This window comes from Lytechinus variegatus, chromosome 1 (genome assembly GCF_018143015.1).
Source record: "Lytechinus variegatus isolate NC3 chromosome 1, Lvar_3.0, whole genome shotgun sequence".
NCBI lineage: Eukaryota > Metazoa > Echinodermata > Echinoidea > Temnopleuroida > Toxopneustidae > Lytechinus > Lytechinus variegatus.
In genome coordinates, this window is record NC_054740.1 from 60,372,516 (window position 1) to 60,397,236 (window position 24,721).

The 24,721-nt window shown below is 35.0% G+C and overlaps 1 long non-coding RNA gene across 3 annotated transcripts in view; it reads left to right on the plus strand.

Annotated features, from left to right (window-relative positions):
* The window catches only part of LOC121418622, an 83,069-nt gene that overhangs the window by 17,601 nt on the left and 40,747 nt on the right, over window positions 1–24,721 (plus strand). For 2 of the 3 annotated variants that reach the window (XR_005970490.1, XR_005970492.1), the window contains exon 2: window positions 6,994–7,114. This is a non-coding gene — a long non-coding RNA (uncharacterized LOC121418622). Of the gene's footprint in view, window positions 1–2,637; window positions 2,709–6,993; window positions 7,115–24,721 lie in introns of those variants that run through there. The other variant, XR_005970489.1, reaches the window with a different exon arrangement.

A 24,721-nucleotide genomic window follows, 5' to 3' on the forward strand; every position in this document is an offset into this window, starting at 1 on the left:
GAAGACAGAGAAACTTTATACTACTAGTATATGTAAATGAAATTAATGTAAATAAGGTTGTTTGGTCAAATGTCTCTGGACTATACAGACACGAAATCTAATTCATGCTCATGATGACATAAATTCAGATGCAACAAATTGCATATTTATGGAGGGGTTTTTTTGGGGGGAGGGGGCATTTTTTTCCAGGCCATGTCACATACACATAGGCCCAGTTTCGACATTTGGAGAGAAAGGAAGGAAGACTATGAGGGAAAATGAAAAGATTATGAATTAAGAGAGGGTAGATACAGGTAGATACTGAAAGAGATAAATGAAGAGAGTTAGGTAGCACTAGGTAAAGAGAGGAAAGGAGAATACTGAAAGGAAATACCTCACAGAGTTGTAGAAAGGTAAAGATCCTTTTCCAAATCAATGATGCCTCTTTGGCAAACTAATTACCCTTTATTCTCAAATAACCAAGGCAATCATCAACTTATCTCCCACGAAAGAGTGGTTGAACATTTCTTTTGAGATATCCTAGGGAATCACCATTCTTCTGGGATTGTGATTGAGGTCAATACGTGGGTGCCCGATAAGTTTCTAGATGATTAGTGACGGTGAACGTCATCAAAATGCTGCCGCGTGTGTCTCAAATGCTAAGCAAGAGTATGAGGATTCAGGATTTCTCGACAAGAGACTGGGAGTTTGTCTTTTTTACAGCCAGGCTGCTAGGTTAACTGACAATGTTAATACATACTATCATTCTGTTCAGATGAAGAGATGATGTTCATACATTGATCATCATCACAAAAATAATTTTATTGATTTCAAATGAGTTATAATGATATGCTTATCAAATCCAAATAATGAGAAAGAGGAGGAGAAAAAACAAGAAGAAGAAGAAGAAAGAAACAAAAGAAGGAGGAGGATGAAGAGAAGGAGAAATAAAATAAAAAGAAGAATAAAATGAATGAAGGAATGGGGAAAAGATGGAGGAGGAATAGGAAGAGAGAAGGGAAAGGGAAATTTGAAGTAAGAAATAAAGGAAGAAAAAAAGGGTGGCAAAATTATTTAAATCAAAGGAATTACATTTTCAAAATAAATTCACTCAATACGAGGAATTCTGTGGTATAAAAAAAAACATTTTGCACATAAATTAGGTTCACATTCACTAACTCCTCTAAACAAACCCATCAGATATTTTGGCACCTAAAATACCCCCTTTTATTTAAGATATAATTTTACTAAAGATATATCACCAAAATCTTTGACATTGATGAAAGAAAACAAAAGTTGTCCCTGCATCACATTGATCATAATAGACTGTCTCTTAATGAGTTCTAGCAAGTTGTCTGCCTGCATCTGTTGGCCAATATGGAGGATAAATCTTCCGACCAAATATTAGCTCTCTTTTTCATTTGTCCTTCTACTTGATGGGTCATGCAGCTATGATATACTATTGATTTTTCCATGATAGAGAGCTTGATGACGTCCAAAAAGCAGCAAGGCCAGCCCTCCAATTGATGCAATATTGTTATGACGATTAGAGCATCACGACCCTCCCCCCTCAACAGTACTTGTCTTATTAAACGAGGGGAGAGTGAGATAACACAGAATATGAAAGCATCTGGAGCGTGCTAACACATATCCCTGTATATGAACTGTGAGCTTGAGTGCATCTGTGTTGGATGTAGGCGCCGAGGTGGGATCATCACACCATATCTTCGCACACACTGTTGCATCGCTACACAGTCATCTCGACATTATCATCGGTTGTTCGGTGTGTGGAGGAATAAACGAGCATCTCGTTGGATGCGGTGATCGAGACGAGGGCACCGCTCACTAATAGGGAAAATCACTCCCTCTCTCATCGCGTGGAGAGTGTGCTGGCTGTTTAGTGGCGGGCGTGAGAGCCGGGTTGTTTGGCGTTTAGGCGAGTAAGCTGTTGATACGTGCTTATTTCAAGAGTGTTGATACAGCCTTGTGTGGCCCTCATTATGGAGTGATGGAAACTGTGAATAGGTGATAACAGGTTGCCAGTCTCTTATTCGGTCGCACCATCGGAATACAGCATTGCTAAAGATTGCGTAACCTATCCATGTCATTGCTACAATGATTAGCCAAAACGACCATTAACCTTTGATTAACTTGTGGAACAACCTAATAATCATGGCCACCATTTTGACACCCATATTGGAAATCATACTTTTTAGACAAAGTGACCATGATCTTATGCCACAAACTCATCAGCATTTTCAAATATCTCTTTAAGGATCTAATAGGAAAGAGATTCATAAACTCTATGATTTTTGACTGTGAAGGACGATATATATTTCATATTGGATGATATCAACGCTGAATCCTTAAACTGCAGATATATTCATATTCACCAGAATTATTCATCGCTTTCATCGACCTTCCCCTCTTTTGGGAGATACTTTGAGCTGATGATATTCCAGCGATTGTTGTCTTGTGAATTTGAAAAGAAAAATTCCTGCAATAAACAAGAGGAAATAAATACACATTGTTCTGCAGCTCTAATTGTGATCATTTTCTCCATGCAAGATATCATTTGTCCAGACGGAGATGATGAATAATTGACATGTCTTTTCAGTGCTTGCGGTCGAGGGTAGCTATTGTGTGGAAAATTATGAGCAGTTATTTTCATTTATAGGAAGACATAAACGTGAACGTAATTAGAGGAAATTTTCATTGAAGGCAAACAGGTAGTGTATTCGTTCTTGTATTTCTCTTTCACATGAACATTTAGATTTAATTTCATTATGCTTTTCAATAAAAGCCAGTTATTACTCATTTAATGATTCATCAAATATACAGTGATGGCTTGGTATGAGGGTTCCTTTTACAATCTTAGCTATTTTTTTCTCTCAAATTAGATGATATTCATGAAGCAGGCTTCTATATACTAAACAAGTTTTGTTTTATATATATAAAACAAGTTTTGTTTTATATATATATATATATATATATATTCTAAAATTATGTTGAGTGGGAATTACCGCTATCATAGATAGCTCTATGTTGTATAAATGTCTGTTATTATTACAAGAATTATTGTAGTTATTATAAGAATTATTTTAGTTATTATTTGGTATTATCTTTATTATTATCATTATTGTTATTATATTATTATCACAACTTCTACTTTACATGATTTTTTTCTTCCTGTAATGCCCCTTAACAAAGATTTAACCACAATTGTAACTCAGTATGATTTAATCAAGGCTATTTTTTTATAAAATCTACAAAAATCAATGTATTTGATATCTTGAAGAAAAATTCAAAAGAAAATGTGTCTGTGACATCATTGGCTCATTTGAAATATCACCAGTGATTTGCAAATAACTGAAAAATTAAATACGTGGAATCATAGAATCTCAAAATACTTCTTTTACATCCCATATTGACGAGATTTTTAGCAATGTGTTTGTTTACTTATTCCCTCAATTTAAATCAACACATTGTTCTGGTAAATTTTAACATTGATGCCCTAGGTTCGTAGCTGCCAGTGCAAGATTTATCTATAAAACAGATGACACTTCTTATAATGAGATTTCTACATAAGAAATTGTAGAAGATTGTTGAATCTGATTTTATAACTCACTCAGGCCTGGACTTGCTTATTGCCAAGAAAGAAGTAGAGGATATGCGATTATGATACATTTCTGTAGATTGCACAGCTAAGACCATAGTGTTGACCAGTGTACAAATCAGTCATTTTGGTCATTCATTTTGGTCAGTCATTTTCATTCATTACTCTTTTGGTTGAATTTGTGTTTCTATATGGGTGTTATTACAAAACCTTTGGTTTTGAATTTTGCTTTTTGTATTTAAATTAATGTTCAATCTCTGCAGTGTAAAATAAAACCCCAACAATAAAACACCAACTGAAATCAATTTTAACACCATGTTTTAAGTGTAGTGTACATGGCAAGTTTAGAGTTTACTGTACCACCTTTTAATCTTTGGAAGATGTGAAAGTGTTATATCTTGAGTACTTTTTTAAAAGTAAGCTTTCATTTTCTACTTTCGATAAATATAATTTGATTCAGATGATTTAAGGCGAAATTGAAATGAAAGGGGTTTTCTCGAAGGGACACCGATTACATGCAATAAATTTCATGTTGATTTCAATTTTAGATGTAGGATTTATATTTTATGTTGATTTCAAGTTCAATTTAATTTAGATTTAGATACTCTTATTTCATTTAAGGTTAGAGAGAAACAAAATGATGATCAAAATTGAAGTGGAATGTGAATGTGATTTCATTGGTTCTCATAGAGTTCTTTTATGATTAAACTTGTATCTAGGGGTGTGTTTATGCTTCAATTGCGAGGACAGAATCAGCGATTTCAAACGTTGATTGAAAAACGCCGAACGTAAACGTGGTTCTTAGAGTGCTGTTTATGCTTAACTTTTCAGAGCAAATCATGATCTCCAGCTGGCTTCGCATCGTAAAGCGAGGTCAAATTGGGCGCGCTTTTTTCGAAAGTTTTTTTTCCGATTGTTGTTATTACGTGGAGATAACATGGAGCAATACGACTGTATTTGCCCGCGGATTTTCATCTCAGCGGAAGCATGTACCAAATGACGTCATTTAAACACGTTTACGATCGTTCTGTTTATACTTCCCCAGAAAGCCTGATTCTTGTCAAACGACGTTTACAAACGCACCTTTTTGTGAGTTTACGATCAGCGTTTTGAAACAGCGTTTAAATGAAAGTAAGCATGGATGCAACCATGTTTTGGACTAATCACGTTTGGGAACGCTGATTCTGGCCTGAAAAGTGGAAGCATAAACACGGCCTAGGAAACTTATCTTTATTTATTGCATTGCTGCTTCTTTTTAATGATTTACATGGCTACTGGGACAGCAGGTGCTTCTGCCCCCATATGACATCACTGATCATATATCATATAATCTGCATGTAGACTGATAAAGGTCATTTAAGAAAAAGAGATGAATGTTGGTCATGCGCTCAAGGTGATGATGATGGTCAGTTAGAATGAGAGGAGTTGAGTGGAATGGGAGGAGGAGGAGGGGGAGAAAGAGGAGGAGGGGGAGAAAGAGGAGGAGGAGGGGAGGAGAAGAGAAGAGGAGGGGAACATAGTATAAAAGGAATGCCATATTGTTCATATGCTCCAGATGATGTTTATATAGTGAAGTTGATGGTACATTGGGACGAGAAGGAGGGGAGTTGAAGGAGAGGAGGGGGAGGAGGAGGAGGAGGGGAGGAGGAGGAGGAGGGGGAGGAGTTCGAGGGGAGAAGGTGGAGGGGAGGAGGAGGAGGGGAACATACGATAAAAGGGATGCCATATTGGTCATATGCTCAAGATTTTGTTTATACAGTGCGTATCAAAAAAAAGTTTACACTTTGAAAAAGCCCTGGGAATTAAAAAATATACAGCATGTGGGTAATTTTTTCACATATAATCTTGGGTTTGGGTCTCATCTATCCAATGAAATTAAAAGTTTGGACAGAATGTTACACTTGAGTGAGCACTGTCCATTTTTGTAAAGCTCGCAGAAATCTGTTTGCGCAGAAATGATTGTTTCATGCTGTGTCAAGGGGAAAGGGTGAAATCAAACTTATCCTGCACAACATTTCTCATACTATTCCTTCGCTCTTTTAGTCAATTGAAATAAAACGGATACATTCAAGCATTTAGTAATAATTTTGCCACCCAAATTGAAATTTCAACACTTAGTAAGCACAAACTTTACCCTTTTTGTCCCAGCTGGATCTGAGGACATAACTGAATCTGAACAAAAGTTTATATCAGACATCTCCAGCATTTTTCACCAAAGTTTTATCATTTAAAGTATGTTTACATTTTATTTTTCAATTGGTAATTGTATCTCCACACTTTTCCGAAGCTTGGCAATGATTAAGAAAATGGAAATTGAGCCTAAGCCATTTCATGTAAATCACAGTTCAGTGTTAAGCAAATATCGTCACGATGGCTTCAGTGTGTGGGAAGTGGGGTGGGGCACAATCCACTCTTCGAAGTGTTTTGGGCAAGGAAACAAGTTAAAAAAGGTAAAATATATCTTCAAATCAATGTTACGAGCTAAATTCCACTTTTTCTTCATGATTAAGGTCTACCTTTATTCATATAACTATTCAAAGTTCTGCGCAAATCATTTTTCACTAACTTTTCAAAAGTGAGTGGTGCTCACTCAAGCGGAAATATTTTTCGACAGTTATATCGTCATTTGCTTAAATGGATCTGTACCAATGTTAAAATGTGGAAAAATCTTCAGAATATTACAAATATTTAATTTTACAGGATTTTTTCTAAGTGTAAACTTTTTTTTGATACGCACTGTATAGTGAAGTTGATGGTACATTGGGATGAGAAGGAGGGGAGTTGAAGGAGAGAAGGAGGGGGAGGAGGGGAAGAGGAGGAGGAGGAGGGGAACATACGATAAAAGGGATGCCATATTGGTCATATGCTCAAAATGATGATTGTGCTGATTGCTGATGGTGATGGTATATTGGAGAGAGGAGAGGAGTAACAAGGGATGAGAAAGGAAGAGGAGGAGATGGAGTAGGAGAGGGAGAAGCAGGATGAGGGGGAAAAACTGTTACCACATGGTGTAAGTCAGTGTAAAGATCCACAGATAAATTCCTTTAAAGATATACAAACTGATGTACATGTTAAGTGTGAGTAATAATTTACAATCTATTTGAAATCATGGATACCACTGTTACAAAAACAGAAATGAAGGAATCATCAGTTATCAAAAAAATTGATGAATATTAATAATAGAGGATGTTCATTAAGCACATTATGACTTTCTCTATGTGCTTAATGAACACCCTCTATTATTAATATTGATAAGACCGAACAAAATATTAATCTACAAAAAGACAGTGAAATGATTCATCTATTTTAGCAATAGCATAAACAAGAATCTAACCTGTGTGTCTATGCATATTTTATTAAAATACATTGTTATTTTTTTTTTGGGGTTGTTGATGCAGGAAATTAAAGAAGTCAAGTTCAAAGACACCTTACCGGACCGATAAACAAGTTGGCTTTTGTGGAGCTTATTTGGACGTGGCTGTTTAAGTCATCTTGCTCATAAAGATTGATTGGTACGAGGTGAGTGATAGGGTTGAGTAATTACTTAGGCCTTCTCTTATTAAACCATCCTAGCGCCCCTGAGAAAATATTGATGAGTAATGAATGCAGGGAACAGATTTTGTGGTTAGTCCCACACGTTCATTGCGGCGCGGTATGGCGGTGCAAGAAAGGGGCACGATGAAATGTAATGAACTTGAGGCTTGTGTGCTTCATACAATGTGGTTATCCTGCTGGATTAGATGATCCTCTTATAAGGCTACAGTTACACCAACAAAGCCGACTCTAGTCTAACCGAAGATATTACGTTTTTACCAATGATATACCATACCATCGGTCATTTCAGGTGTGGTTTAATTGGTGTGACTTTAGCTTTAGCATAACACCCTTTCATGCTGTGTTAAATGATGCTTGATATTACTTAAAAAAAACAGGTGCATTAATCGTTTAATTTGACAAAATAATCATATTCTTGGAAAGGATCTTTTTTTTATAGCTCAACAGTTCCAGTTGGGTGCTTTAAAGGTTATGACGAGCTGTGGTTGCTAAAGGATATATGGCATGGAAGTGATTAAAAGATGTCTCGTATTTTCTGAATGTCATGTGAGACATCATTTAAAATTACATTGTTTGGTTCATCATTTATTTCCATATTGATATAAACATGCCATTACAATATAAGATAAATGCATGTAATTTTATACAGATTCATGCAAGAGAAATATATTTAAAGAGGTTGCACAATAATGTACACTGCTTTGTATTGGAAAAGAAAAACAAAGAATGGGTAACGCATACTAAATTATCTACTTGAAAATAAAAAAAAGGAAATTGAAATTAGTTCCTGAAAAATATGTTCCCTTATTTATGCAATACAATATAAATATGTTAATTTTTATGAATAATCAATATGTAACTGCAAGATATCTTAATAGAAAATAAAGCAAAACTATGAATGCAATCCTGGGGAGTGTTTCATCAACATTTTCATCCGACAAGTTGTCAGATCAGACATCTTTCTCTGATGTTGATTGGCTGAGAGGTACTGTTACTATGGTAACTGTCGGATAAAATGGGACTTGTCAGATAAAATGTCTGACAAGTCCTTTCATGAAACGCTCCCCACAGGAGCATTGACAAAGGCAGGATGACAAAAATATGATTCACTTAATCATGAATGAACCTTCACAGTTTGCCCTATTTTCTGGTCATTTCTTCTGACAGCTTCCCACATTGAATGTGCGCATGTATCATACATGTATTTGGATATCACATTGGTTCTGCACAGGAGTGGCTAATTGTTTGATTCCTACCCACAAGACTCAATCTTTATATTTTTGCAATTTCTAAATTTTTTTTCTCAAATGTAATTCTGTGTCAAATAGAGGATATAATCTAAATATATGATGTAGACATTTGAATTTCTAACTCAGAAAGTAATGAAATATACAAGATGCTAACTCTCTCATAACCAAGCAATAATAAAATGCCTTTGAAGAGATTTTTTTTTTTGAGGGGGGCGTATTTTATGAACCTTTGTAAAAATGTGGCACCATATTATTTGTGTCCGTTGTTGCTTCACCAGTTTTCTTTATTGTGAAAAAAGATTAGTCATAGGTTCACTGTAATACTTTCATATATTTATTTCTAACATAGTTTATTCTGCTAGCCTAGCCTTGTACGATTCTTATCTATTTACTTGAGTTTGACGTGGATAAATAGATAGGTGTTAAAATTCAAGGCTATAGTTGGGTTTAGCTCCAACACCAGCACCCACTCTAAAACACAACTTCAGTATTAACACCAACCTGAATCCTAACCTGCTGAAACACCAACACCCACCCCAAACACCAATCCCAGACTCGACACCTAAGCACCATTGACCCAGACTCCAACACCAACCACATCAGGCCCAACATTAACTGCATACCTGACACCAAACCAATATTAACCTAAGCACCATCACCGGGACCAACCTCAATGGAAGCATTAATATTAAAAGTAACACCAATAATGGCATCGTGAACACCAATATCTACTGAAGATGTGAAACTATCAGTCAGCTTATATTGAAAAAAAATAGATCTTTGATAAATTGTTGAATCTTTGGTTGATACAAGTGGTGAATGTGCACAGGAAAGTGATTGTGGTAACAGATGTACATAAAGAACTTTTACTTCAGTGTTAAATCTTCAGTGTTAGCTCAAAAACTCTTAGGTGTTATTACAACACCTTTGGTTGTTACTTCAGTGTTATGTTAGATCTCTCTAGGGTGTAATCTTAATGCATCGGGCTGTGGTTATCGTGGGACACCTCCTAGATTGGTTTTAACACCCAATTCTTTACATTTTATATAATTGCTTTAATCATGCATGTTTTCTCAAAGCTTTAATTCCATCCATGATTATCCAAAGAAATTTATTACTTTGATTATAACAAGGTGAATATTATCATGCACTTCTTTACAAACAATTCACAGATATATGATGACTATGTTATCTCAAATGGCTCAGAATTGAATACCAGAAATTTTCCAAGAGTTAGGGCATCCACGAATCGCAGATGAGTGGAATATTGGCCCTAATGAGTGGAATTTTTCTGATATTCCATGAAATAAAGCCATCCAATATAATAATTATCTATCCCACCCCCCTTAAATTTTGACTCCAATGTAGTTCGTTTTGACATCATTAAGTATCATTGTGCTCTATGCTATGTATCACATTGCCTCGATTGTTGTATATTTCGCGCATGCGCTAGACTGTTGAAAATACGGTCTTGTATTCAACAGCATGTTTATTGGATATATTTTAGGAATATGTTCTCGTATCGAACAGGAAATTGATGCAGACCAAAATACACATTTGTAAAGCATCTTTAAAATACTCTAAATAGATATTGATAAATTATACCACACCTTCAAACATACATGTAATTTATTTTTTCTTTCATTATTACACATTGAATTTACAAACACATACGCAGAGATCTATTGGCTTTGTTTTTATAGCAGTGATAAGACAGTGGCCATTCCTCTCTCAATATGCTGGAGTTTTCCCTCTTATCTTTTGTGTGACTGATTATGGTGTTAATTACCTGCAATTAATATAATGGATCTCTGTTGATAAAGTGGTATAATTTGCCCCTTCAGGTATGTATAATATGTGCATGAATAGAGATGGAAGAAGTTATGAGTAAGCGTGTCTGATAGGACAAGCTTTTCTGCCCAGGAATATTGATTGAAATACAACATGAATGGCATCCCCTAAAAAAGAGTAAATAGAAATGAAAGATGAACTTTTATTTTATAAATTCATATTAGCTGTGATAAGAGACAGATGAAACGTTGGATTTATATGTAAACTTCAAAGATTTTAACGTATTATTGATTTAAATAAATATTTGAAAAATATATTTCAACTGGTCTCTAACCATGGCCAATCTGAATTTCAATTCTTGTATTTAAGAACTGATTTGTCAAGAATTTGTCAGGTGAATAAGATTGAACAACGATCACTTGCAATTGATAACACAGTAATTGTTTAATATTTATAGGCAATACAAAGTATAGTCTTTGAGTTGACAAGAAATGTATTCATTTCCAATTGGAATTGATTTTAGTCTTATTTTATTCTATTAGACTCTCCCTTTTTTTCCAGAATGTTTGTCAAGAATATATTTAATTGGTTGCCAATTCAACCAGTTGAAAAGCAGAAAAGTTGAGAATATCTGTTTGGTATATATAGTGCATTTTCTAAATTGATAACTAAGTTGTTTTATTGATTTTGATATAATGATGACAAACCACCACATTCTTATCCTTTCAAATTACCAGACTCTCCTCTCATGCTAAACTTATCACGTTAAAAAGAATGTATTCATTAGCAAGACTTCAAACCAGACTAAATTATGAAGTCACACTTTTTGCCATGGAAACACGTTCCCCGTCAGACACACATTGCAAAAGCCGCAGTGACCATGTGGCTACCTACATCCCCATGACGCAGGCAGAGGCTGAGAGGTTAAAAGGAAAATGGCAGATATGTGCTGTCTCCGAGGAATGACCTTTGACCCCCGAGACTACTTGTCAAGTTGAAATCAATATTTCCAGTGAAGACTCACTCAATTTAGACATTGTCAAAGAGCTTATGCATGGTACTGTATACATCAGTAGAAGTATACATAGCTTGCTGTTACATGGATCGATTAAATTCATTTCTAATAAAATATACAAATATACAGTTATATCAGAGCTTTAGCTAAATCAAGCAATTCACAATGTATAATTTGTGGTTACAATTATTTATGATACAAAACAATACAAAATACTCAATAAAAAAAAGCTCAGTATTCGATTTGCACAGTCATAAAAACCCAGATCGGATTGACCCTGTTGGATAGTCATAATAGACAGGTTTTGTACTTCATCAAAAGTTCAGGCTTACATGACCATGTCTTAGTTTGCTGACTTTAGATGTATTGTATTAAGTAGTAATGATAATAAACATATCCATTTATATAGCTCAGTTACTATGTGCATATACTCAACTGCGCTTTGATACCTTTGACCTCAATCATATTATTACCCTGGCCGTAGCTGAGCTGCATACTAATAGGCGCTAAAAGTGTTCAAGGAATAAATCCTACTGGGTACCCATTCACCTCACCTGGGTTGAGTGCAGCACAATGTGGATAAATTTCTTGCCAAAGGAGATTACGCCATGGTTGGGATTTGAACCCACGACCCTGTTTCAAAATCCAGAGACTAATCCACTGGGCCACAATGCTTTTGTATTGTTCTCAAACTATACAAGCTCTAAGCTGTAATGGACCGGCTATTGATTAGCCAATCAAAGTTCATGATATCACTGGTTTTGAACAGGAGTTTGCAACATGTCATTGATAAAGATCTTATGAACCTAGGTCCCCTTTAACATGCAATATACAGTCAGTTGCACTCAATTAAGCATAACTGTAAGTCTATATATATCATACCATGTTAAGATAGTGGCAATCAGTCATATGTATGACTGATTGCCACTATCTTAATTTATTTCTTTATGCAGCACTCCCAAGCCAGGTTTATAGGAAATATGACTTAACTGCAAATATGTATAGCATCTCCAATGTAACACCTTTGAACCTTTCCTTTGAAACATTCCAGTTTCGAAAATCCTCCTTTTGAAACTGAATTCCCTAATCACAGTCTGGAGTTTATTCTGTTCAGTGTGCTGTGGGCGTGCTTCACAGCATACACTGTATACCGTGTGTCTTCTTCAAACACGGCTTTGTTTGTCTACATTTTGTGAATAAATAAATTAGGGTGGCATTGCTTTGCTTCCTTGATCAGCATGCTATCATGTTTCATATGTTGCTTGTGGCAAATTCAATTTTCCAAACCAAATGGACGTTGTTTTGTATCGATTTACTAGTGCTGGGAAGTGAGTGTTTTTTCCAAAGAAAAATAGAGAGACGTGCGTTCCGTTTTGGTGTCAGATGCACGGGTTACATGTATTGCTATGATTACTTGATGTAAAATATGAGCATTGGTTTTTGCTGAATGTGACCTGAATTATCATGTTCATTTCAATTTATTCAGCATTTCAAAAAGCAAACAGAACAATGACGTTTTGAACAATTAAAAATTTCCTCAAAAAGCTTCCCCCACTGCATTTCCCAAACTTGCTTGGAACAAAAATTCCCATATCCTGCAAGCCTTTTCTTCCAACTACATGTTATGTAGCAGGAGATGTCTCAAATGTTATATTATCATTCAGTTTGTACATTGGATTATTATCAGTTTGTTTAATTTTTCCTTCACTCCTTTTTAAAAAAATGATATGTAGAGGTGTTGTGGCTCAGTGGATAAGTCTCCGGACAGTGAACCACAAGGTCCGGGGTTCAAATCCCACTGCAGCTCTAGCGTCCTTTGGCAAGGCATGTATCTACATTTGCCACTCTCGACCCAGGTGTAGTATGGGTACGCCGTAGGAAGAAATACCTTGAATGCTTGATGCGCCCGATCATTGTAGCAATTCTAAAGCCGGGGTAATAGTATGCAGCACTAAGAAACATTAAAGCACTATATAAATATTGCATATTATTATTATCATTATTATTTTTATTATGGCTGGTGAAGAAGTAATATTCTGTTCCCTTAAATGTTTCATGCAATGATATTATCAAACTTCATGTCATAACTGTGTGTAACTAATGCAAACATTAAAAAGCCTGTAAAAAGAAATAATGAGATTAAATTGGAGGGATAGAGACTTCCGAGTGTCACGTACGCATGCAAAAAATCTCTCTCCTCCCACCCCCCTCCCCCTCTCCCTCTTTCTCATTCTCCCTCTCTCACTCACCTGCTCTTATTCTTTTCTCTCTCCGATAGCAAGAAGGATTTGCCCTGAGTTTTCTCAAATTGGTTATTGGCACTTTGCTTGCAAGAAGTGCCATAAATATTCTATTCTACTGAGATGGAATTTTATGTCCCCACTCTCAAAATAACTCACATCGTCTGCATGACCATGATGGCTTTCATAAATTATATACATATTGCCAAGGAGGTTTTGAGGTAGCTTCTGATTGTCACATCGTCACCATTCTTGAGGCTAGAGTAATTGATTTCTGCCATTGTGTATTTGGTCATATAGAGATACGATGTTAATACTCAATATGTGAATATATTTTATAGGCCTATTTGAATAGATAGAAGTAGGCCTGTATGAAAAGAAATCTGTACGATTTTGTTGCCTTTTCCTCTGGCAGGTTATTATAGTTGTAATTAAAGAAAGAAATTTTGAAATCAGTCAAGTAAACAGTAATTTCTGCCATTGTGTATTTTTTAGGCTGCCTGTTGTTGTTTTTTTTTGGCTAATGCAGCAATGCACAGCTTATGCTATGGTCACTTATACCTTTTCGAACACCATACAAACAATTTTTATTCATGTCAATAAATAATATGAAGTCATTTATACAGTGTTCATAAAGGCATTTAGGAACCATAGCATTAGAATTCAAAGGTGTGAGCCAGGCTAAAAAAAAAGTAATTTTGAAATGAGATAAAAAAAAATCATATCAAACCATTTCTCAAAGCCAAGAAGTAACACTGCAAATTGGACATCTGAAAAAGTACCAGGGATAGTGGCTCAGTGGAGTCTCTATCGTGAATAGGAAGGTCATGGGTTCTATCCCAGGCTGAGTTTTGTTACCAAAGCCTTATTAAAATGGAATGTTCTGCCCTCTTGCTGGGACCATGGTATTTAGATTGGAGTAAGGCAATGGTATATACAGGTCCCAGGAAAATAAAAGATCAATAGAATCTGAATAGTGAATGGAAAGAAATATAAGGCTTAACAACCATGTTGTCTAGATTTAGTCAGTACTTCAGTGACACACAAGAGATACATTATCATTAGAATATTAATGAATTATTTTGGGCCATGTCTGAATCTTGCCTATGACACCCGAATATCTTCATAATTTACTCAGCTTGCCTACACCATCCATATAATGGATTTTGAGTGAAGACACTTAAATTTTACTTTTTCAAAGAGTTGTTAAAAGAAGAGAGCACTTGCTTTGAGATTTGTGGTCCAAAATTGTGGAATAGCTTTCCAGCAAATGAATTTATATTGAGCCATTTAAGAGAAAATTAAACATTTACTCTTACTTGTTGGTGAGCTGTGTAGGCCTATAAACTGCTTAGAACAATACAATATATTCAATTTGATATTCAATATAAGATTAAGTTTTTATTGATATGGTGCTTTGTGAAGAAGTTATCTTTTTTTGTTGTATAGTACAGTAATATTGAAAAAAAAAGTATGTTAAGTGCAATAGCAGTTTTAATTTATTACACATGAAGTACATGTTTATTCTTATCACGGTACTTCGTGAAGGAAACTCTGTATTTCCAGGCTATTATGTATTCTGTATGTATGTCCTGGGTTATCTAACTGTTGCTGTGAGGACGTAGATACAGATCTAAATTGCTATTGGGGACATCTATTTTCGGTTCCGTTTTGGGACGAATTATTAATGATACCACAGAGATGAATATGATTACCTTGATTCTGTATTCGGCTGTGTCGCCAAGAGGGAGTTAGAAACATCTGGGACCCGTTGCATAAAAAATTTGCCATAAAAAAGTCTGGCCAATTTTTCGCCTGAGTTTTGTAATGTGTAATTTTCAATGACATAATTTTGTTTGACAAGAGATTTTTATGGCAAAAAGTCTTATACAACGGTCCCAGGGAATCGTTTCATTAGCTGTTTGTGAATTGATAATACTACTACTACTAATAATAATAATAATGATAATGATAATAATAATAATGATAATAATAATGATAAAGATATTAATGATAATGATAACTAAATGCGCATGTTACATCAATCCTGATTGGTCATTCCATTCAGTGATTGATTGCTAAATTGTTGTGTTACGGAGCCCTGGTGACCTTTTTCTTGTGCTAGATGGGATACCCCAAATTTTCGAAGTTTGAAGTGTCTCATATTTGGAAAAATATTAAAATATCCATTCATATCTGTATCTTTAAAGATGAGACTCAACTTTACCAGGTGGGAACTGAAAAATTTTAGAATCTCATGTATCACCCAAGACATGGTTACCAGTTGCACGTTGAGCCCCCCCCCCAAAAAAAAAGAGGGGGGGTCACTACAAAATCTTGGTCATTTTTGTTAGACTTTGCCATATCTACCAGAATTTTAGGAGTGCTGCCTATGGTATATAACGCACATAGCACCCCCTCTCCCCCCCCCCCCCCCCGGGAAAGCACCCCAGCATCCCTTCTTCCCAGGGCCATGTATTTAAGCATGACTTTAAGTCACTCATTGTCAAATACCTCCCCCCTCCTGATGAATTAGGTATTCACATCTACTTCAGATATTTACGTCTGCATTCCATCGATTCCATCTTATCATGACTTCAGTGTACTAGTAGCTTGCAGCAGATACATGTAGGCCAAACAGAATACAGTCAATGAATTCAGTATAAACATGAATAAATGATAATTTCTTTGTAGTGTTTATAACAATGAGTAATATCTGAAGCAGTATGTTAAGTTTTTTTCCCTTACATAAACACCAGAATATTTTTTATCAAAGAACAACAGATAAAATCACCAATTACTTGCAATAACAGCATCTTACTCAAATGTTAAGAGGGGCCACTTAAACAATTCAATTCTTCCTCCAATAAAAACATTTTTCTTCTGAAATAAAAACTTTCAAAGTTACTGGTCGATTAAATGGCCAAAGCCATTATATTAACTGTTGATGCAGATAGCGAATTATTCACTGAGTGGTCACCGTTTTTTATCAAATGCATTTGAACAATTCAACATAAGTAAAATATTTTTACTTTCAGTTTACTTCAGTTTGTGAGATTTAATTTTTCAGACTTCTTTTAAACTCTCTTTGCAATTTTAAGTCTTAAGTAAATTTGTTAATTCTTGATGTCAGTGTCATACATTAGGTTTTTAGATAGATATATAACTAGGAATATGAAAATTGTGAAATGCTTGATATAATTGTTCAGATTTTCTTACTTAATATTTCAATTTATGCACAAATATTACAGAAAATGCGTTGTACCAATGTTCTATGATAGAGAACAATCTGGCAATTCTTGTCGCAAACATATCATTTAACTCATGGGCAATGTTTGTGCTATAGACGTTTAGGTCTTCATGTTTATGCCAAACAACAATCTGTCACAGCTCATTTCTTTCACAGTTACCAAATAACTTTGAAATAGTATTTTTGAAAAGAAAATAATAATCGTTTGGATAGGATGTGATGATGGTGAAATTCTAATTTTTTTTGTATCTTGATCAACACTCCACCAGCTTCCATTTTAGTGTTCCCTTCAAGAAACAAAGTTTTTTATTCATGGATGTCTGAATAACGATCCGCACACTGTTATTTTCATATTACAGAGTGTTTCCTTTAGGAATAGACAAACAGCAATTTGATCATGTGTGAAGTGGTTTATAATGGGATGAAGTGACACAGATGTTTGGAGTTTGAAACTGGAAAAAAAAGTAAAATGATGACGTCAGGATAAATATCATTCTTTCTCGAGAGGATAAAAGAGAATGTATAGTTTGAGGAGTTTGAATTGAAGTACATATGATCAGTGCATACGTCACCAAAGACTTGTGGACCTTCGATCAGAATTCAACAACTCTCTGTAGAAAATGGTATCATTCACATCATAATTTTAATCTGGTGAGTGTTTCATAAAGCTGTTTATAGGTTGAGTGACTTAAATCACCAATAAACATTTAATGATGAAAATCGTTTACCATAAGAAAGGATCCCCAGTCATTTTTAAAGTCACTCATAACTTATGAACAGCTTTATGAAATGGCATCTGGACCATAAAATATGTCCATAAGGGGGGAAACTGAAAGTAAATAGCCTTTTCGCACTAGAGTAACCAACATTTAAACTGCACATTCACACAAGGCTGATTCAAGAGACAAGTTGGATTTATGGGTCTTTAATCTGCAAACTTCGTAAGTACAAGACATGTCAATATCCATTCTGATTATATGCACTTGGTTGATATTTTTTTTCTTGAAAATCTTGGTTTTGAAAATGTATTCTGGTTTATATCCACACAAAGTCCAAATGAGAAGAATCTTTAAATGGTTAAATCAACTTTCAATCATACGAGGATGTGTTAGTTATGAGAAAATTTATATGGAATATTGATTATATGGCAAGTTGGAAACCTAAAGATTGTTTTCTATTGATTTATCAACAGTAGCAATTTAGAGTTACAAGACATAAATAATCTTTTTTAATTCTCTTTATTTTGCCATCTTTTTCTTCTATTCTTTTCTTTGTTGACTTGAAACGTCATAGTGGGTAGGGGCTTTAAAACCTAGTAATATATGAAGTACTTAGATTCATGCCCCTTTTCACCAAATTCAGATCCTCTGTCAATCGACGTGTTTCTATAGAGAATCGTTAAAAACGGTTTATCTTTTCAGGAATCAGAAAACCTATATCACCCTTAAACCATCCTGTTTCTACAGAGCAAACAATCCAATTAACTCACATTCCAAATAGATTAACATGACAATAACCAACTGGAGATGGTTATGAGAAACTTTATTTTGCATGATGCGGTTTATCAATAAACTGCATCGCATCTGTTTCTACAGGATAGTTTTCCGGAATTCTGGATACTTACGCGGCTGATACTGTTTAACGATTCTCTGTAGAAACATGCCATTAGACTTCAAGCATGTACTTCGGGAGCCCGCATCTAATAATAAGAATGTGCTACCCATAATAAGTGCACTGATGGAAACCATTGTTTAATTCTAATTACAACCTTCTGAATTTGGGACATGGCTCTGGATATCAATTTTTAAATTATGAAAGATCCAGACCGAGACCCTTGAACATAAAGCTTAAAGGTCAAGTCCACCTCAGAATAATGTTGATTTGAATCATTAGAGAAAAATCAGACGAGCACAACGCTGAAAATTTCATCAAAATCGGATGTAAAATAAGAAAGTTATGACATTTCAAAAATCTGCTTATTTTTAACAAAATAGTTACATGATCGAGCCAGTTACATCCAAATGAGAGAGTTGATGATGTCACTCACTCACTAATTTTGTTTTTTATTGTTTGAATTATACAATATTTCAGTTTTTATGAATTTGATGATTAGGACCTCCTTGCCTGAAGCGCAAAATGTTAGAATAATGGAATTCCACATGTTCAGGGAGGAATGAAGCTTCATTTCACATGACAATGAGGAGAAAATAAAAATATTTCATATAATTAAATACAAAAAATAGTGAGTGAGTGATGTCATCAGTTCCCTCATTTACATACCGACCGAGATGTGCATATAACTGTTTTGTGAAATGAAGCGAAACTTTAAAATGTCATAACTTTCTTATTTTACATCCGATTTTGATGAAATTTTCAGTGTTATGCTTGTTGAATTTTTTGCTTTTTATTCAAGTCAAGTTTTTGTTGGGGTGGACTTGTCCTTTAACGGTTGATTGTAGAGGTGATTTTTACGATTGATCATACATGATAATCAATGCAATCAATCATAGAAATCAGCACTGTGATCAAACGATATGGTTTATGTTACCGGGCCCAGATGGAGTTTCTTCAAATGCCTTATAACAAAATGCGGTTCAGGAGAAGAGCTTCACTAAGTGAATTCCACATGAATTGAACTTTAAAGATGAATATTTTGTCTCCTTTAAATGAATTGAAGCATGCCCACACTAATGTCAATCCAATTTTCAAGAGGAAGTAAGTCACACAGGGTCATGACGAGATAACTTTTGCTGTGTCAAAAGGACAGTCAAGAGTTTGTTATGTACATGCTCTAACTATCATTTTCTGTGATGTACAAGCTCTTTCAGTCGGCAGTTGTAGGAGGAAAAAAGTCAGACATTACCGTGAGTATGTAACTATTGTTTAAATGGATGGACAATAGTTGCGCCATCCCCATGCTTGAAAAAATATGTGGGTTGTTCATTGGATCATGATCCCACTGCTGCCACCACTCGAGTCTGCAGGCACAGACCCTGATTAAATCTTTGATCAACAAGTGGGTCTTCACACCCCAGACTAGCACATAGAAGACTTTCAGATGCCTTCAGTACACAGGTCACTGTAGGCTGCATATTCAGACCAATGTACTCGAGTGAAGGGTTTGGACAGCATTGTAGTTTGTATATCAGACCATTTAACTTGAATGGTTTGCACAGCAGAATTGCCACCACTCTCTGACAAACCCAAGGTTTGAGTACTTATTATGCACGTTCGACAAGTGTGGCCATTGTGGGCCTGAGGTAGACCAAGAAAGGTCAGCGATAGAGTGTCGTGGTGCTGTTTTGATCATGTCAGGGAGTCCCTTTGTGAGCGAGTGCAGGTACTCTTCCTCCGCCTTTTGTCCACGGCGATACGCAGCCTCCTATCCTTGGGAGCCTGATGGAATAGCTTGCCTTTGCTTATTCATCATCGCTTGCAACCTCCCAGAGGCAGAAATTATTAAAGACTGTGGTTGGGTGGGTGGATGGATTGATAGGAGAGAGAGAGAAAATGGCATTGAGATGATTAAAAGCCAGCCATTTTGACTCTTAGGAAATGCATCCTGGGAAGTCGGGTCAAGATTGTTGTAATGGAGAATGTAACTGTGTTGATAATAAACATTTTTCTTACATTTGATTTCACCCATTATTATAGATAATTATCAATAAATTTAATTCATTCAATTTTTTGTTTTTCAAAAAAAGCCCCCAAATATTGAAAAATGAAATCAAATGATAGAAAACTACAAGTGTATGATTGAAAGTAGTAATCTCCTCATTATTTCACCAAGTGACTGTCTTTAATAGTTTGTCTTACCTTATGTAAAACTGATTTAAAGGATAAATATACTGGTAGGCTAACATTACAATATGTAAGTTCTAAACACACATCTGAGTACAGAAATATTTTGTTAGAGAATTATTTTATTGTAAAGTTCATTGGAACTAATTTATGCACACCATGTACATAATTTATGTTGTAATATATAGTCCCCCCCCCCATTTGGATGCTTTGTAACACACCAAACCTGAATGCAGGTTTGGGGGTTTCGTCTTTCTGAAATGTTATTCTTGTATTCAAGGGGAAAGCCAATGATTTGTATTCTGATAGCAATGGAAAGTTAACCCTTGGGGAAATCATACCTTAAGCCATACGCAACAACTTCAGTAAAGAGCAAATAATGTGAATTATACTCAAGCATCATCTAGCATTGTAATCATTCAAGAGTCTGTGTGGTGGCAATTGAATGAAATTTTCAATTACTGATTTTTATAATGTTATATATTTCTTTAAAGGTCAAGTCCACCTCAGAAAAATGTTGATTTGAATCAATAGAGAAAAATCAGACAAGCACAATGCTGAAAATTTCATCAAAATCGGATGTAAAATAAGAAAGTTATGGCATTTTAAAGTTTCGCTTATTTCTAACAAAATAGTTATTTGAACGAGCCAGTTACATCCAAATGAGAGAGTCGATGATGTCACTCACTCACTATTTCTTTTGTTTTTTATTGTTTGAATTATACAATATGTCAATTTTTACGAATTTGACGATTAGGACCTCCTTGCCTGAAGCACAAAATGTTAAAATAATGGAATTCCACATGTTCAGGGAGGAATGAAACTTCATGTCACATGACAATGACGAGAAAATAAAAATATTTCATATTTCATATAATAAAATACAAAAGAAATAGTGAGTGAGTGATGTCATCAGTTCCTCATTTGCATACCGACGGAGATGTGCATATAACTGTTTTGTGAAATGAAGCAAAACTTTAAAATGCCATAACTTTCTTATTTTACATCCGATTTTGATGAAATTTTCAGTGTTATGCTTGTTGAATTTTTCTCTTTTTATTCAAATCAAGTTTTTGTTGGGGTGGACTTGTCCTTTAAACATGATCCTTGGAACACTCGTCTTGTAAGTTTTGTGATTGGATATCACGGAGCTACAGGCAAAGATTACATCCTGAAATTGTCAGCCCATGCCGTAATGAAGAAGTAGATTTATTTAAGAAAAAGAAGTACCAACATACTTTATTTTGACCAGGCAGAATCCAAGTAATGCAAAATCACAAAATTTGCCTTACAAAATACATTTTAATTCCATGTCCTTCAAATCATAATTGAATAGGGCGCACACATTCATACATGTATAATATAGATAAAACAGTCACAGAAATATATTGTATTTGTGAAAATGAAATTAGTAAAAAGTAAAATAATGAATTTAATGAATTAATTGATTAAAGAAGGGTTAGAAAGATCATCATCATTGTCCCACCTATCCCACATTCTCACCTTTTCTCCCTCCCTCTCTCATTCTATCTATTTCCCTTCCCCTTCTCTACAAAAACCCTTTAAGTTTGTCCCGCTGTTTGTTTACCCACAATGCAATCTTATGATTTTCATTGCGTTGCCATTGGGTAACAGTCTCAAGAAGTCTCTGGGTTTGAGCGCCGTTATAATTTTGAGAAAGATGTAGGCTAATCATTATACCCAGAGGCTTTTATATGAGGGTATACTAGCCTTGTAATAATGATCATTCCTCAGCAAACATATCTACTTTGATACCACTGCCTGCGCTCATTAATCTATATTTTCCGTCCATCTACCTCGCGGCCTGATTGTAAGAGGTATTGGATAAGAAATAACCCCGTTTCTTTAGAAAATTTGATATGTTTCCATGTTGGAGGCCTATTTATAGATAATTGTCCGCCTTTGAGACCATCGTTTGGGAACGATGGGTGTCTATATTTAGCATAAAGTAATAGGCATTGGATTAATGAACAGGGGATAGAAATTATCATGCATTTTTGGGAGAACTGTACTTTTTTATTTTTTGACATAGTAGTCTTAAAGGGGAAGTTGGATCTGACATTAAAGTTGTTCTAGTGAAACCAGATAAAATTAGAAAATAATATGTTGAAGGTTTGACAAAAATATATTAAAGAATATTCAAGAAGAAAGAAATGAATTTTATTTGTATCATCATATTTGATCACCACATCCCATAGTCTGTTTTCTATAACATGTATAACAATGTAGTTGTCCTCTGTTCGATCTATACATACATGACAAGAATGTTTTGAGTTTGTGGGCTTGACTGGAGACAAGAAGTGTCATCTAACTGTATCAATCACTGCAGAATATATGAAAATGTTCTATACCACATATTTGATTATCTGGGCCCCATTACAGAGAGCTTAGAATTTGATTGCGAGACTGAAATTTAAAACCGATTGCATTGATTTTTGTATGGAATCGATCGCAAGCATAAATCGTATAACCAGGAACAACGCTTGGTGTTTCATGGTCCACTTGTACACAAGTATGAAAGAAACAGGGATGCTCGTCTTTATTATTCTCCGAGCTCAGAGCGTTGTTTTGCCGATCAACTGCTGTAATCTAAATAACAGAGAAGAGACAGGGGGCTGTTGAGGAATATTGCCGGGAGCAATCAGTCAATAAAGGATCAGAGGAAATGAGTTGAGGTAGTCCCCTCTCTCACGAGGAACCAAATCTCATTAATGTTTCTCCCGTTCCCGTTCCTGATGTTCTCTTTTACCCACTGGGGCTCTGCTATGGTGTAATGAGATGTAATAGGCGCGAGCAATTTATAAAGCTAATCTACTACAGGACTGACGCTTTCTCACTGTATCGTCTTTTGAACATTAAGTCCAGTTTCAATACTTGATGGCTGAAATATGTCCATGTGCTCATTTAGTAATTGGTCAAGGGTTTTTTGTATCTTTAAATAAGACCTGATAGAGAGTATATATATATATATATAATTTTTTTGTTGCAAATCTGTGATGATGATGGTGATGATAATGATGGTGATGATGATGATGATGATGGTGAGGATAATGATCATGATGCTGATGATGATAATGGAGATGATGATAGTGATGGTGATGGTGATGATGATAGTGATGGTGATGGAGATGATGATGATGATAGTGATTCGATGACAATGAAATTAATAATGATAGCAAATTAAAAGAAAAATGAAATTATTGAAATATAATCTCATGAGTAAATGGAGGTAAAGAAAATTTCAAGTTGGGTGCAGTGAGATTTCTCATGTGACTTGATTTAGCCAGTTATTGGTGAATCATGATGAATTGGAATAGTGATAGTGTTAGTATTTCTAATGCTGGTGATGAGGATTATAATGATATTCATAACAAAAACTAAATTGAAATGCAAATAATATTTGTGATGATGATGATGATGATATTGATTATGGTGGTGGTGGTGATGATTAAGATGATGATAATTGATTATGGTGGTGGTGGTGATGATTAAGATGATGATAATGATAGTGATGGTAATACTTAAAATCCATGTTCTATGCGAAACAATTTATCCTTTGGTTAATAGTCTTGTGGAATGCCCTGCATTGTCAATTCAAATACAGATTAATTCATCCTGCTGTTAAAATTTAGATCAAAAGTAATTTTGCGGTGAAAAATTATTAAGAGATATACATTCCATTTTAAATAGAACTGGTAGATTCAATCCATAGATATGAAAGTAACTCTTTTGGAAGTAAATGCATGATTTAGTTCTTCAAATGCACAATAACAGTTTGCCTATCTATACTCGATGGAAGGGAACCACATAATTTTGCATCAGATTGTCAGAACAACAGTGTTCAGTGATGCTTGGTTGAAGAAAACTAATTCAAGTATCCTTGGAGTGCTGATAAATCATACTTTAGAGTAATATCAGTTTTATAATTTTCAAAAGAATAATTTTCTCACAAACAGACATTAAAATTGGATTTCCTTTATATTAGTACACCCTGTATGGTGTGAATGCATTTTTGTGCTATATTGCGTGCTATTCCAACTTTATTATTTGTCTGAAACTGTCTTGGGAAGAGAAGCTTGAATGATAGGTGTTCCTATTCTGTAGCGACTTTGGTTGAGTAACTCTGAAATGCCTTCACCATTAGCAAGATCTGCTTTTTTCCGGCATTGTGCAACAAACCGACTCTTAAAGGAACTGTTTAAG